Source organism: Gavialis gangeticus, unplaced genomic scaffold, assembly GCF_001723915.1.
Source record: "Gavialis gangeticus isolate Ggan-Ray unplaced genomic scaffold, GavGan_comp1, whole genome shotgun sequence".
Taxonomy (NCBI): Eukaryota; Metazoa; Chordata; order Crocodylia; family Gavialidae; genus Gavialis; species Gavialis gangeticus.
The window spans coordinates 36,534,546-36,547,640 of NW_017729033.1; the positions used below are offsets into that span (position 1 = coordinate 36,534,546).

The 13,095-nt window shown below is 40.7% G+C and overlaps 1 long non-coding RNA gene across 1 annotated transcript in view; it reads right to left on the reverse strand.

Moving 5' to 3' along the window:
- LOC109304126 overlaps positions 1 to 3,774 on the reverse strand; it is a 32,110-nt gene extending 28,336 nt beyond the window's left edge. The window contains exons 1-2 of the long non-coding RNA XR_002099301.1: positions 3,667 to 3,774; positions 1,797 to 2,157 (exon numbers count right to left, since the gene is read on the reverse strand). This is a non-coding gene — a long non-coding RNA (uncharacterized LOC109304126). The remainder of the gene's footprint in view (positions 1 to 1,796; positions 2,158 to 3,666) is intronic.
- Positions 3,775 to 13,095: the final 9,321 nt, after the last annotated feature.

Below are 13,095 nucleotides of genomic sequence, written 5' to 3' on the forward strand. Positions count from 1 at the left end.
TTCTCAAGCAAATCCCGGGACGTCATTCTCCCCTTGTATTCAGGCTTGGTGAGGCCGCAGCTGGAGTACTGCATCCAGTTTTGGGCTCCACAATTCAAAAAGGATGTGGAGAAGCTTGAGAGAGCCCACAGAAGAGCCACGTGCATAATCAGAGGTCAGGAAAACAGACCTTACGACGACAGGCTGAGAGCCATGGGGCTCTTCAGCCTGGAAAAGTGCAGGCTCAGGGGAGATCTGATGGTCACCTATAAGTTTATCAGGGGTGACCACCAGTATCTGGGGGAACTTTTATTCACCAGAGCACCCCAAGGGATGACGAGGTCAAACGGTCATAAACAACTACAAGACCATTTCAGGATGGACATAAGGAAGAATTTCTTTACTGTCTGAGCCCCCAAGGTCTGGCACAGCCTGCCATCGGAGGTGGCTCAAGCACCTACATTGAACACCTTCAAGAGCAAATTGGATGCTTATCTTGCTGGGATCCTATGACCCCAGCTGACTTCCTACCCTTTGGGCAGGGGGCTGGACTAGGTGATCTTCCAAGGTCCCTTCCAGCCCTAATGTCTATGAAATCTATGAAAGGAGACATTATTTTTCTGCTCCTTGACAGTATGCATGTAGTAGTTCTCAGTAATGGATCTATTGCAGATCCTTTTGAGGTTAAGATAGGAGTTAAGCAAGGCTGCATTAACACTCTTCTTGATATTCCTTAATCCTGATGCTTCACCTGACCACCAACAAGTTTCCAGTTTAAGTGGAGCTACGCTGTTTAATTTTAGCCAACTCCGAAACAAAAACAAGACTACCCCAACCGCAATCATTGAGCTCTAGTACACTGATGAAGCTGTAGTGTGTGCTCACTCAGAAACAGACGTTCAGGCAATCGTCAACATCTTTACCAAGGTATACAAGAAAATGGGACTGATGCTTCACATTTAGAAGACAAAGGTCCTCCATCAACAAGCTCTTAAGGAGCAGTGTCCAGCTCTGGTAATTCAGATTCAGAATAAGAGTCTGGAGCAAGTTGAATATTTTTCATACCTCAGATGCCATCTCTTGCAGAAGGCTGATATTGATGACGAAATCCAACATCAGCTCAAATGTGCAAGTGCAGCCTTTTAGATGCCTGAGGAAATGCATGTTTGAAGATCTTGACATCAGATCTGAAACCAAGCTCTTGATTTATCAAGAAGCTGATTCCCACCCTATTGTATAAAGCTGAGATGCAGACAACATATAGGAGACACCTCAATTCATTGGTGAAGTACCATCAACACTACCTGCATAAAATTCTCGGAATCCAGTGGGAGGGTAGATGCACCAACATTAGTGTCCTCTCACAAATAAACACCATGAGCATCTAGGCAATGATCATCCAACATCAACTTTCATAGGCCAGCCATGCCATTCAGCTGTTCAGCTCCAGACTCCCTAAACAAGTTTTATTCTCTTAGCTCAATCAAAGCATAAGCTCAGAGGGCAAAGTGCTTCAAGGATGTCCTCAAGGCCTACTTGAAAAAAATGCAACATCAGTTTGTGGGAGACTATCACCCAGGACTGCCCCAAATGGAGGACGAGTTTGCAAAGATCTAAGTACTTTGAAACCTTACGATCAAGATGGAAATCCAGGGGTGGCAGAAACAGCATGTCACAGATCAAGTAGAAAATCTGGAGCCACCCAACCCACATAGAATCACAGGCCCAAGTTGCAACAGAGTTCATTGATCTTGGTTCTGCCTTGTAACAGGGAGACAAACAACCTTGTTATGAGAGATAATACTAGTAAAACTTACCAGAAGTCAGAGATGCCAGGCATAGATGGTGATGTCATCAAGTGGCGTCTCATGGCGGGCCAGTAACACACCTAAAAGAAGACATTAATTGTTGACTGGAAGAGGAGTGCAGAGGAAGCATTGAAAGATCACCACCCACAAGCCTCTACCCCCAGAAGAAGACAGAGTTTGAGAGAGAGCAACCAGGAAGGTTGAGGCAGCTCATCCAGAGGCATGGCAACATGTTAGTGACTTGTCAGGATGGACAGTATGCACCCAGAAACATGGAGGTAACTTACCCGACCAAGCAAGAGGTGAGAAAGCTCTGGGAGATGGGTGGACATGGGTCTTGTGTTTGCCACATCTCCCACAGGGTTACTATCTGCAAATGTAATAATTCTACCCTCTATTTCATCATCTCACTCATCAATAACAATGTTTAAAAGCACCAAACCCTGAACAAACCCCAAAAGAATCTCACTTAATAAATCCTTCAATTTAGACATGATAACAACACTTTGAGAGTCATGGGTTACTGGTGCCTCCTGAGTCAAGGGGAGCATTTGCTCCCCAGTGGCCAGTCAGTGACCGGGGTGACATCCCCATTGTGGCAGTGGTGCACCACTGACACTTCCGGGCATGCCACTGGCACTTCTGGGTGAGCATAATCAGCCGTGGGGGGGATTGCTTCTCCTGGCACCCCCACTCCCCGGCCAGTGGTCTCAGGGGGAACACCAGCGCTCTTGCCTGCCCCCCCCGCCTGGGAACACTGGCTGTGAGGGGGTGCACCAGCATTCTCAAGGGGTGCACATGCACCCCCATGCACCCCCTGTGTGTCACCACTGTTGAGAGTGGTTTCCCAACCAGCTGTGCACCCACTTTACAGTAGCTTCAGCTAAATAATAGTGTACTGATGAGAATCTCAAACTGGAAATAAAAAATTGCACCCAGAAGGATAATAAAGCTTTTCTGGATATGTGGTGAATTCTCCGTCACCTGAAGTCTTTAAACCAAGATTAGATGTCTTTCTAATCTAGTGTATTAGCTGTAGGCCTGGTACAGGAGTTACTAGTAAATATTTATATGTCTTATGTTAATTTATACCAATGATTTTCAACCAGAATGGCATGGCACCCTAGGGTACTTTGAGATCCTTTTAAGAGTTCAGCACAATATTAGTACTGTTACATGTGCCAATACCTAAACATTATTCACAAGATAAACACAGAGATTACAAATAGGAATCCATTGTGCCTAAAACATTCTGACCTTTTCTGGTCGTTCTGAGTTCTTGGCAAAAGAAGAGTTGCTTTATTATTTCCCATAGACAAAAAATGAGTGAAATCTAAGAGCTACCATTTTTGGATCGGGGGGGGGCAGGTGTGCGGATTTCAGTCAAATAAGGTTGAGAACCACTGAACTAAATGATCATTACCCTCTTGCCTAAAAATCCATGAAAATCAGGCATACATAGAGTTCACTCTAATCATATTTTGTAAATAGTTGTTTAGAATTTACCTTTAGAAACTAGCAGACCCTTATTAAATTACTAAATACTATTTTCATATAAATTGGCTACAGCTATAAAAGGGTATTTTGACAATTTTACCAGCACTTACATATTGAATGGACTATAATTTAACTATGATAAAGGAAACAGAAAAACTAAATGGCTGTTGTGCTAGACTACAGAGTTTGGTTTCCTGTAGAGACCAAATATAATTCCCAAGTGTCACATATGCTTGAAAACCCAGTTACTCTTTATGAGATATAAGTGTCTCTAATGTTCCTCCAATTTTTAGGTATTGGGTATATTAGTTCCTGGGAAAAATAGGTTTTATTTATTAAACTCATCACTAAATTCAAATATTTGTAAATAAGGGCAGTGTACCTTAAAGTGAATATTTTCATGAAATACATATGTTTCTGGTTTCCTCACATCCTGGCAATGTACTTGATATCCACTCAATTTTCATTGCTTTCAGTGACTTGATGAACTCTGTATTATCTTAACCCAGGACTGTCCAACTTTGGTGCGGTTGGGGGCCACACAGCACACTAGCCATATGCTTTGGGAGCAGATGCCCCCTGAGGTCATCCTTCCCCATTGTGTGGGCTGCCCTGGTGACTCCCCACAGCAAGGGCACCGCTGGCAGCACCTGGTCATCCAACTCTTGCCACATAGGCAGTACCAGTGACATGCAGGCCCCTGCTCCATGCCTCATGGGTATCACAGGTAACACATGGCCCCTCCACACCTTCCCATGCCATATAACAGTTGGAGAGACAGGTACAGAGGCCTACAGGCCACATGTTAACTGTTCATGGGCCAGATGTAGCTCATGGGCCACAAGTTGGACAGCCCTGGCCTAACATCTCTTGAAATCTGGAAAACCAAAATAAAATTCTCAGACAATCTTTAATGAGGGGCTTGGTTTTATTAACATAATTAAGCCACTGCAGATATACCCGTACACTTCCGTGTGGACATATTTATACTAAATGGTATATTATACCAGAACAGAAAAGAATGTCATAAGAATATCAGTACAGTTCTTCTAGTAAATTTCTTCAAATAGACAAGCATTTTTAATGTTGAAAGAGACAGGATTTTTCACTTTCTCCAAAACATTTTGATTTTCTAGCTTTGAAACATTTATGGAGCTTTTCTATATAGCTGCAACATAATAAGTTAAATTACAGTATTCAATGTAAGTGTTTTAAAATATGGACATTAGAAATAAAGTTTCCACAATTAGCTTGACCTGATCTCCTGCCAAACTACATACCATTTGATATATGACATCCATAATAACTATCACACTTATCCAAAGATTTTTTTCAAATGTTTTGGGAGCTGTTCAAGTTTTAACTCATCTCCCCTTTAACCTCTCTAATATAAGTAATCAGTAAATATAGCCTCTTCCATTTATTTTGGGGAATGCATTACCTTGTGATCTATGTCACTGACCTGGATGTAAATGGATGATTGGTTCCAAATCCACAACGAAGGAGAATTAAATCATTAAAGAGGTCTTTGTAGTCTCGAAAAAAAGGGTAAGCAGTATAGTTCTGACTTCGTACTGGTTCTTTAACTTCATCACATCATGGGTTAACTTCTAGTTTTAAGAGTTAAAATTATGTTTAAAAAGAAACTCAGACACATAAAGGTGAGGAAATCAACATGTAAGGCCAAAAAACCTTGTCGCATAAAGACTAATGCCATAAAGTAAGCATACCACTAAAATCTTAATGAATGTAGTCCCAAACTATATTAAATTGATTTTAAAAAATTAGTTGTTTTTCCTGTGTAGTTGTTACTATAGGGAAGAATTAAGGTTGTTTGGATGATTTAATTGTGCATTGTGCATCTTAATACTTTTGGGCCACGTCCAGACATGCATGGATGTTTGGTTCCTCAGGGACAATTAGCGGCAGCACACCTTGTGCTGCTGCTAGTTGTCCCCAGTGAATGCCTGTACCACGCACATGCTGGTACACAGCAAGTTACCCCAAGTGGGGTACAGGAAGCTGAGGCCATCACCCAGCTGGACCCAGCAGTCTTACCTGAAGTCCTGGGGGCCTCCTGGGCTGTAGAAGTGGCAATCCTGCTAGGCAGAGCCTGGCCAGCAGTGGAGCACAGCTCCGGATGGTCAGGCTCTGTCTTTGGGCAATGCATGCTGGCACTGCATTAGAAGCTCTGCTTTATTTCTCCATGGGTTTTTTGGACCCTTGGATATCCAAGGGTCAGAAAACCCCACCACACTGCTTCCTTACGGAGTGGAGAAAAACAAAACATGCTGTATGTGACACTGCAGACATGTCTACTGTGCCATATACTGCATGTTTTGTTGTTCTCCACACTATAAGGGAGCGGAGAACAACATACTGCAACACATACTGCACGGCCACGCTCACCTGGACATGGCCTTGGATACCTTTACCTCTAAATTTCCTAGAGTTGTAATGTTTACTTTTTCATATTTACAATGACAAAAAAATGTTTTTACAATAAAATGACAAATATTTTTTCTCAATCTATACTCAACTGTATATCATTTGGTTTGTTTTTTCAGAGAATATTCTCTTGCTTCTCTCTTTTAATTGTTAAAACTTTCATGCACCAGCAATAAACAAGAAACCCAAAGATAACACTATCCAATATAATTAATAATTTAAATATAGAGTTATATTTTTTAAATAAAATTTAACTTCTAAGCAGAGATTTACTAGTATAGAGTGGCACAGCACAGCCAGAGTGTGAAGGCCACTTAACTGCTTTAGCCTCTTTGCCATGTTGTTGTAGCACAAAGTGGGAAATAAAATTTGCCCTTAATGCAGACTTGTAAACCAAGAAGTTAACTCCATTTTATGTGAAAGGTGATAAGAAGGCCTAGTCTTTTGGTGGCAACTAGATCTGGATAATTTTTTTCAGCAAATATTAAATTAGGCAAAATAATTTAGCATCAATAACCCACCAAATTATTAATAAATTCAGGTCTATTTTGTCAAATAACACTGACTCTAAAAGAAATTGGGGTCTAGAGAAGTAGCCGTATCCAAAAGTATAACTGACCAATACTATGCCTCGGGCACTACAAGGTACCCCTTTTAAGCAGGATTAGCCTAAAATTGCCATTTTTAAGATGCATTAAGGGCGCATGTCCACACTTGCATGCCCTTAATGAACCTTAAAAATGATGATTTTAGGCTAATCCTACCTAAATTTGATACTTGCATAAAGCAAGTATCAAATTTAGGCATGATTAACTAAGTTGTATTAGCCCATGTGAGATGCTTAATGCAGATTAACATGTCTGCGCAGGGCTAATGCGACTTAACTAATTGCACCTAAAAGTTAATGTGCCTTAATGTGCATTAGTGTGTCTACGTGTAGACATGTGCCTAAATCACCATAATGCACATTAAGCACAGGCGCATTAAGTTTAGGTGCATGTAAATACACGTGTAGACACAACCACTGTGTTCACCATATCGTACATCTTCCTGCAGTGGCTCCAGCTGAGGCAGCATGGAAGGCAAAGTAGTGGCCAGAAAAAGAGCAGCCAGTGGCCAGAGTTCATTTTGCTGAGAGAGATTGTGTCACCTCCTTTTTTTGCTGCCAACTTGCATGTCCAGCAGCCAGGAAAACACATCTTTTTAATTGAAAAAAAAGGAAGTGATATCCCTCCCAATAGCAGTGAACCACCAGCTGTTGCTCCTGCACTGCATGCCATCACCACTTCCCTGCTCCTCCTCCTGCTAGAAATGGAACCACTGCAGGGAAGGTACAGCAAGTTTATGAGGAAACAGGGGATGGGGGACAGGAGGGTGAGGTGCCCCTTGCTTAGGCAGCACCCATAGCTTGTGCCCTCCTCACCTACTCACAGTTGTGCCACTGTCCTTCTATACAACATCTCACTGTTTACTGTACATACCCAGTACGTGGGAGACTTGAGTCCAATTTCTTCTTCTGCCTGATAGGATTCAAACACGTATCATCCTACTTCCCAGGAGCATGACCATTAACCAACAAGCTAAACAATTATTCTCACCTCCCTGTCTCAATGACTGTTTTGTATTTACGCATGAGCAAAGAAAGGTAGTTAGACATGTTAGTCTGAAGTCAGGCATCAGAAAGGGTAGATTTGTACCTTATAGATGAACTAAATCAGTGACATGCAACATCTGATTAAGTGAGCTGGGGTTCACAAAAGTTTGTGTTATATATTGCCGGTTTAGTTGGCTATAAAATAAAAATCTACCCTGCCTTCTGCTTGTATCTATACAAAATAGAACTGTTCCTGCAAGAGCAAGTGACAGAACCACATCCAGATTGTGCTATAGCCAGGGGGTTATTGATTCAAGTTTGGGATTACCAAACTGCAGCTAACACAACCATACTTATACCAAACAGTTACAAGTATTTTTGGACTATACACAAAACATAAGATATGGAAACTAATATGTTCTGATTATAATGTTTGAAAGAAGTGGACAAGTTGTTCTACACATGAAAGATAGGAAGGAAGATCAGATTAATGAGTCAATGCTTGTAAAGAGAAGATTGCCACGTTGTTAAATTTGGGGAGAACAAGAGTTGACATTGGAAATTAGTGGTGAAATCCAAAAAGATCCCCCCTCACCGGGGAATAGCCCTGTTTTACATACCTATTATATGACCAAGATAACAAATGGCATTTTAAAAGTTAACATACGGGCAGTTTTACATGTGTACATGTGAAATGATGCACATGGAAACACCTTAAAATAATACAAGGCATTTTGAGGACTAAACAGAGGTTGACAGCATCTCTAATTTATAAAGCCCTCTTCAGAGGCACTTAGTATTTATCATGAAATATATTAGAGTGCAGAAAGGCATTATGAATTTTTAGCTGAATTTTTATAGTGTCTAAATTTCCTTCTCATTCTTGACAACTGTATGCAGGACATTTTAAAGACAATCCTAGTATCCTTAAGTTTGACAAGTAAAAGCTGTACATGACTGCTAACAATAAAAAACCTTTGCATAAATCAAGTTTGATTTCAGACATTTCCTTTCTCCTAAGTTAGAACTAATGGCAATAACTGCTACTGCATTACTGAAAAACTAAGATGTCCATGTACCTAGAAGAAATTGTGATATCCAGTTATCACATCAGAAGAGGCAACCTGGAAATAGGATTCATTCACTTTAATCCATTACTCTGTCCTTCTAAATAGCTTTTCTGTATGAAGTTGACATCTTTACTTTCTTCTGTGGAGATGTCTATTTATTTTAGCAATATTTTATGTTTGATGCTCATGGGAGAAACTCCAATCATCTCTACCTTCAAAACCAAGAAATAAAGAATCAGAAATACTCACTGGTACACACAAGAAAATATTAATCTATTTGGAAGCTGAGTAATTAAAAGGTAACAAGAGAATAAAAGCAACTGGCTAATAGGTCAGTTCTGAGTAGGGCCTCAATCCTACAATTTAAAATATTCAGGCAGGGCCCAGCAAATTGGGAAGAAATTGCCACAGGAAATAGAAACCCCATTAGCACATATTTTCACAGAATCTGTCAAGTCAGGAATATGAATGGAAAATAGCAAACATAGCTCTTATTTTTAAAAAGGGGAGAAAATATTCCAGGAGATTACAGGTCTGTCAGTTTGACTCCAACAGTAGGTACCAAAGGAAAAGATAGCTATAGATATGGAAAGAAATAAAAATAGACAAAACAAAACATGACTTTATCATAGCATGATTGTGCCCGACTATTTAATAACATTCTATGACAAATAACAGATTTCTTGAATAAGTTTATTGCAGTTGAATTAATTTAGCTAGACTGAAGCAAATATTTTGCTGTCATGCCTCATGGGAAATTATTGTCCTAACTGGACAGAGATCAAGGCTACAACTGCAAGGTAGATAAGGAATTGTCTCTAAGAGAAATTACAGTGGATCATGTTAAAAGGTGAATTATGAAGAGTGGTTACCAATGGTGTTTAACAGGGATCAGTCCATCCTGCTTAATATTTTTAACAACAAGTCACCTCATGAAGTTAAGCTTGGGGGTATTGCTAATATGGAAGAAAAGTACTTTATTATACCAAACAATTTAGATAATCTTGCGTAATGGAACAGTAGAAAAGGAATGAAATGTAATGGTATGAAATGCAAAGTCATGCACCTAGGGACCAATAACAAGGACTTCAGCTATAACATGTGGGTGCACAGACTAAAGAGGAAGAGAAGGTCCTGGTTACACTGGTTGACTGTAGGATGACCATGAGGTGACAGTGTGATGCAGCTGTGAAAAAAGAAAATGCTACTAAGGATGGTGAATAGTGTTTTAGGCTGAAAAACAACACCAGCACAAAGCCAAACTGGTGCCAAGGATGTACTAATATCATTGTGCAAGGCAGGGCTGTTAAACACAGGGCTGATTCACAAGCTAAATCAGGTCCGCAGATCCTCATCTCCCACTCCCTACATGACAGATCCAGTGCACGCAGCCCCCTCTCAAGGACCCACACCATATGGAGTGCCCACCCTGGCTGGTCTGGGATCCTCACTATAGGTGGAGCCCATTCTGGCTAGGATCCATGCCAAATGTGGCACTCCCCTCCCCACAACCAATCTGAGATGTGTGCCACACACAGCACCTACTCCAGTCAGTACAGGACCCAAGCTGTATGCTGTACCCCAGACTGACCAGAGCAGCCACCATGTGCAGCATGTGTCCTGGACTGGCCAGGGGGCTGCATGTGGCACAGATACCAGACCATCCAGGGTGGGCACTGTATGTGGCATGAGTCCTGGAATGGATGCTGTCTGTGCTGGACCTGTCATGCAGCAGGAAGGGAGGTGGGCATGCAGGATGCAGCATATAGGCCAAGTCATCAATGTAATAGAAGTATAGTGCAGGTTTGATGGTGCAGTTTTCTAGGAGAAAACTCCCCACTGGTCAATAGATATCATGTGGGAAGTAGCCTTACCTTAGCAAGAAATGCTTAACCAGCCAATAAATCTCCACTGCCGCTACTATCAACACTCCACCCCCCCCACACACCCCCAACAACAAAACCATCAGAATCCTAAACACACCTTTCCCAAAATGTGATATACCTGATTCAACCCCCCACATGCCCTCATGGCAACTACATGGCTGAAACTAAGCAGCAACTATGGACCAGAATGAACTCTCACCAAAAAAAGTATAAAGAACACACACATCCACCTTTAGGAGAACAGTGCTCACAGTACAACCACTCCCTCTTTGACCTCACCATCCTTAAACTCAAGGGAAATCTACAGTACTTGGCACCTTTAACAGGTGAACTTGGAACAAAAATGTATAAGATGGCTGGAAGCTAAGAACCAGAGACTTAATGTTGGTTTTATGGTACACTATAATCTACCTGACTTCTGAATTCTTTTCGTATGTGAAAGGTGAGACTGACCCTCCTTCCTTCTGATAGGTCTTGATCTCAGAGTAATCAGTTTCTTTTCTTCTGATAGTTGTTTGTCTGCTACCCCAGAACAATTTCTTTCTCCACTCTCCTACAACTGTTTTTTACTATGCTATGCTTGGCTTGTACTGGCCAGACCTGATGAAGAATGTTTTACATTTGAAAGCTTGTCTAACTCTATCTCAATTGTGCAGTTGGTTCAACACAAGATATTGCCCTAACAACCTTGCTTCTTGCATAATTTCTGAACCATCACACCTACATTACTTTTAAACTACCACAAGGGAGTTAAGACCTTTTCTTATAAAAAAAGCTTAAAAGAGCGTGGCTTGTTTAGCTTTAAAACTTACACAAAAACTGAGCATGGTAAAGCAAAATAAGTCTGTGAGACGTTTCCAACCATATTTAAATTATTTCTGTTCTGAATCTGAATCATAATCTGACATGCTGTGATGAAATGGAGGAAGGTTTCCTTCCAAACTTCTCAAGGTCTGGCTCTGTAAGAGGTTCATGTGAAAGATATGAGGAGAATAGGAAAGGCACAGGGGGCTGGTGGATTGCACATTAAAATTGGATTTCCCTATCTCCCTCACAAGAATATGTGTAGATTAATTAATATTTGCAGAGCACTGAAAATAAAAGTTGAAATGAAAATATTCAATAAAATATGCCCTGATATAGAAGTGTAGGGTTTTTTAATGCTGTAGAAAGCAAAATCCACTTACCCTTTTCTTCTACACAAACATTTTACACTAATATAACCTACACTTGTAGCCAGGCTTCTGCTGGTGTTACTGAGCCCAAACTCTTTGAAATATTTTTTAAACATACAAAAATTAACTTTCAGATTACCAGAAGGCAGAACTACCAAACTATGTCTACTCATGAATTTATGTTAGTGAGTGCAAAAGTGTGTTGGCCATGGAGTGGCAAGTATGGTCCAAGACTCCATTTCAAGGGTTGTAAGAATGGTTCATAAGACCCAGAGCCACATAACAGCATATTGGAAAATGTGTTTCCTACAAAATGACCAGAGTACAAGAAACATTGGAAAGGTCTTTCAAGAGAGATCCTAGGGCTTAAGTGGGACTGATTAACTCCCTACTCAGAGAGCATATCTTTATGTGACACTACAGTGATGTAGCATCCATGGGTGTCTACATATGACCAGCAGCTACTTCACTGTATTAGCACGCTCTCCCATTAATTATATATTTAATGTCAACAACATGCTTGGTGCTGTCCAAACACAAAGAAGTTACACACCTAAAAAAAGACAAAAAAACAAAACAGAACAGGCTGTTCTGAGGCAGTTCCCATCTCAGCACAGTCCCTGACAGCACTTTTAAATGAATGAAGTTTCACATCCTACAGGCAGCTCCACAGGCAACATATGTGCAGTTTGTGCCACCACAAAGGGGTTGTGGTGCCACAAACCACATGTGCCTGCATATCTAGACACAGCCAAGAAGTTCAGGTTAAATTTAAGCCAATGCCAAAATAACCAAGAGGTTATTTATAACCAGGAGGTATGTTAAGCTCTGAAAATGGGGGAAGTTTCATTTACAAATCATCAACAAAGTATCTGAAGCCAAGTGGATAAATGAGATTATCTAAATATTGAGAAAGTTAAAGAGGAAGGGGTCAACAAAAAACCCTAAGTTACTCCCAAAGAAGTGGAAAAGAGTCAGCAAAAACATGTTAAACTTCAAGGACAAGTCAAAGTAAGGAAAGAACCAGAAGATAAGAGTAGCATGAAGGCCTACTTAGTATATCAAGAGAGAAATCAAAAACAGTAGGTACACCAAGAAGAAGGCTAAGAATGCAATGATTTCTTTGAGGGGCCAAAAAGGTGTCAGAGGGCTGTGAGAGATGTTCCAGAGAAAACAGGGGCTATCAGTACAACCAGTTAAAATTTTCATATATGAAAACAATTCAGTGTGGGGGACAGGACCATAATTACCAGTTAGCATGATGTGCATAATTTCACCAAGTGAAATTCATCAGCCTCATAACTCCTGCCCTTCAGCCACGACAGATCTTTACATCAGGATTGGATGTCTTCCTGAAGACTTCAAGTGATGGACAATCCACTGGTATTCTGTTCTGATGACTCATAACCCTAACAATTTGCTTCTTATTTGGGCTAAATGTATCCAGCTTCAGCAGATCTTGTTATGTCCTTATTAAATTAACAAGCCCTTTACTGTCAGGAATCTGCCTCTCATATTCTCCTGAATTGTGATCAAGTCACCTCTCAATACTCTATTGACTAAACTAAACTGGTTAAGGCCATCCAACAGAGAAGCAGAAAGCAAACAAAAAAGAAATAAAATATAATGCCCCTGCTG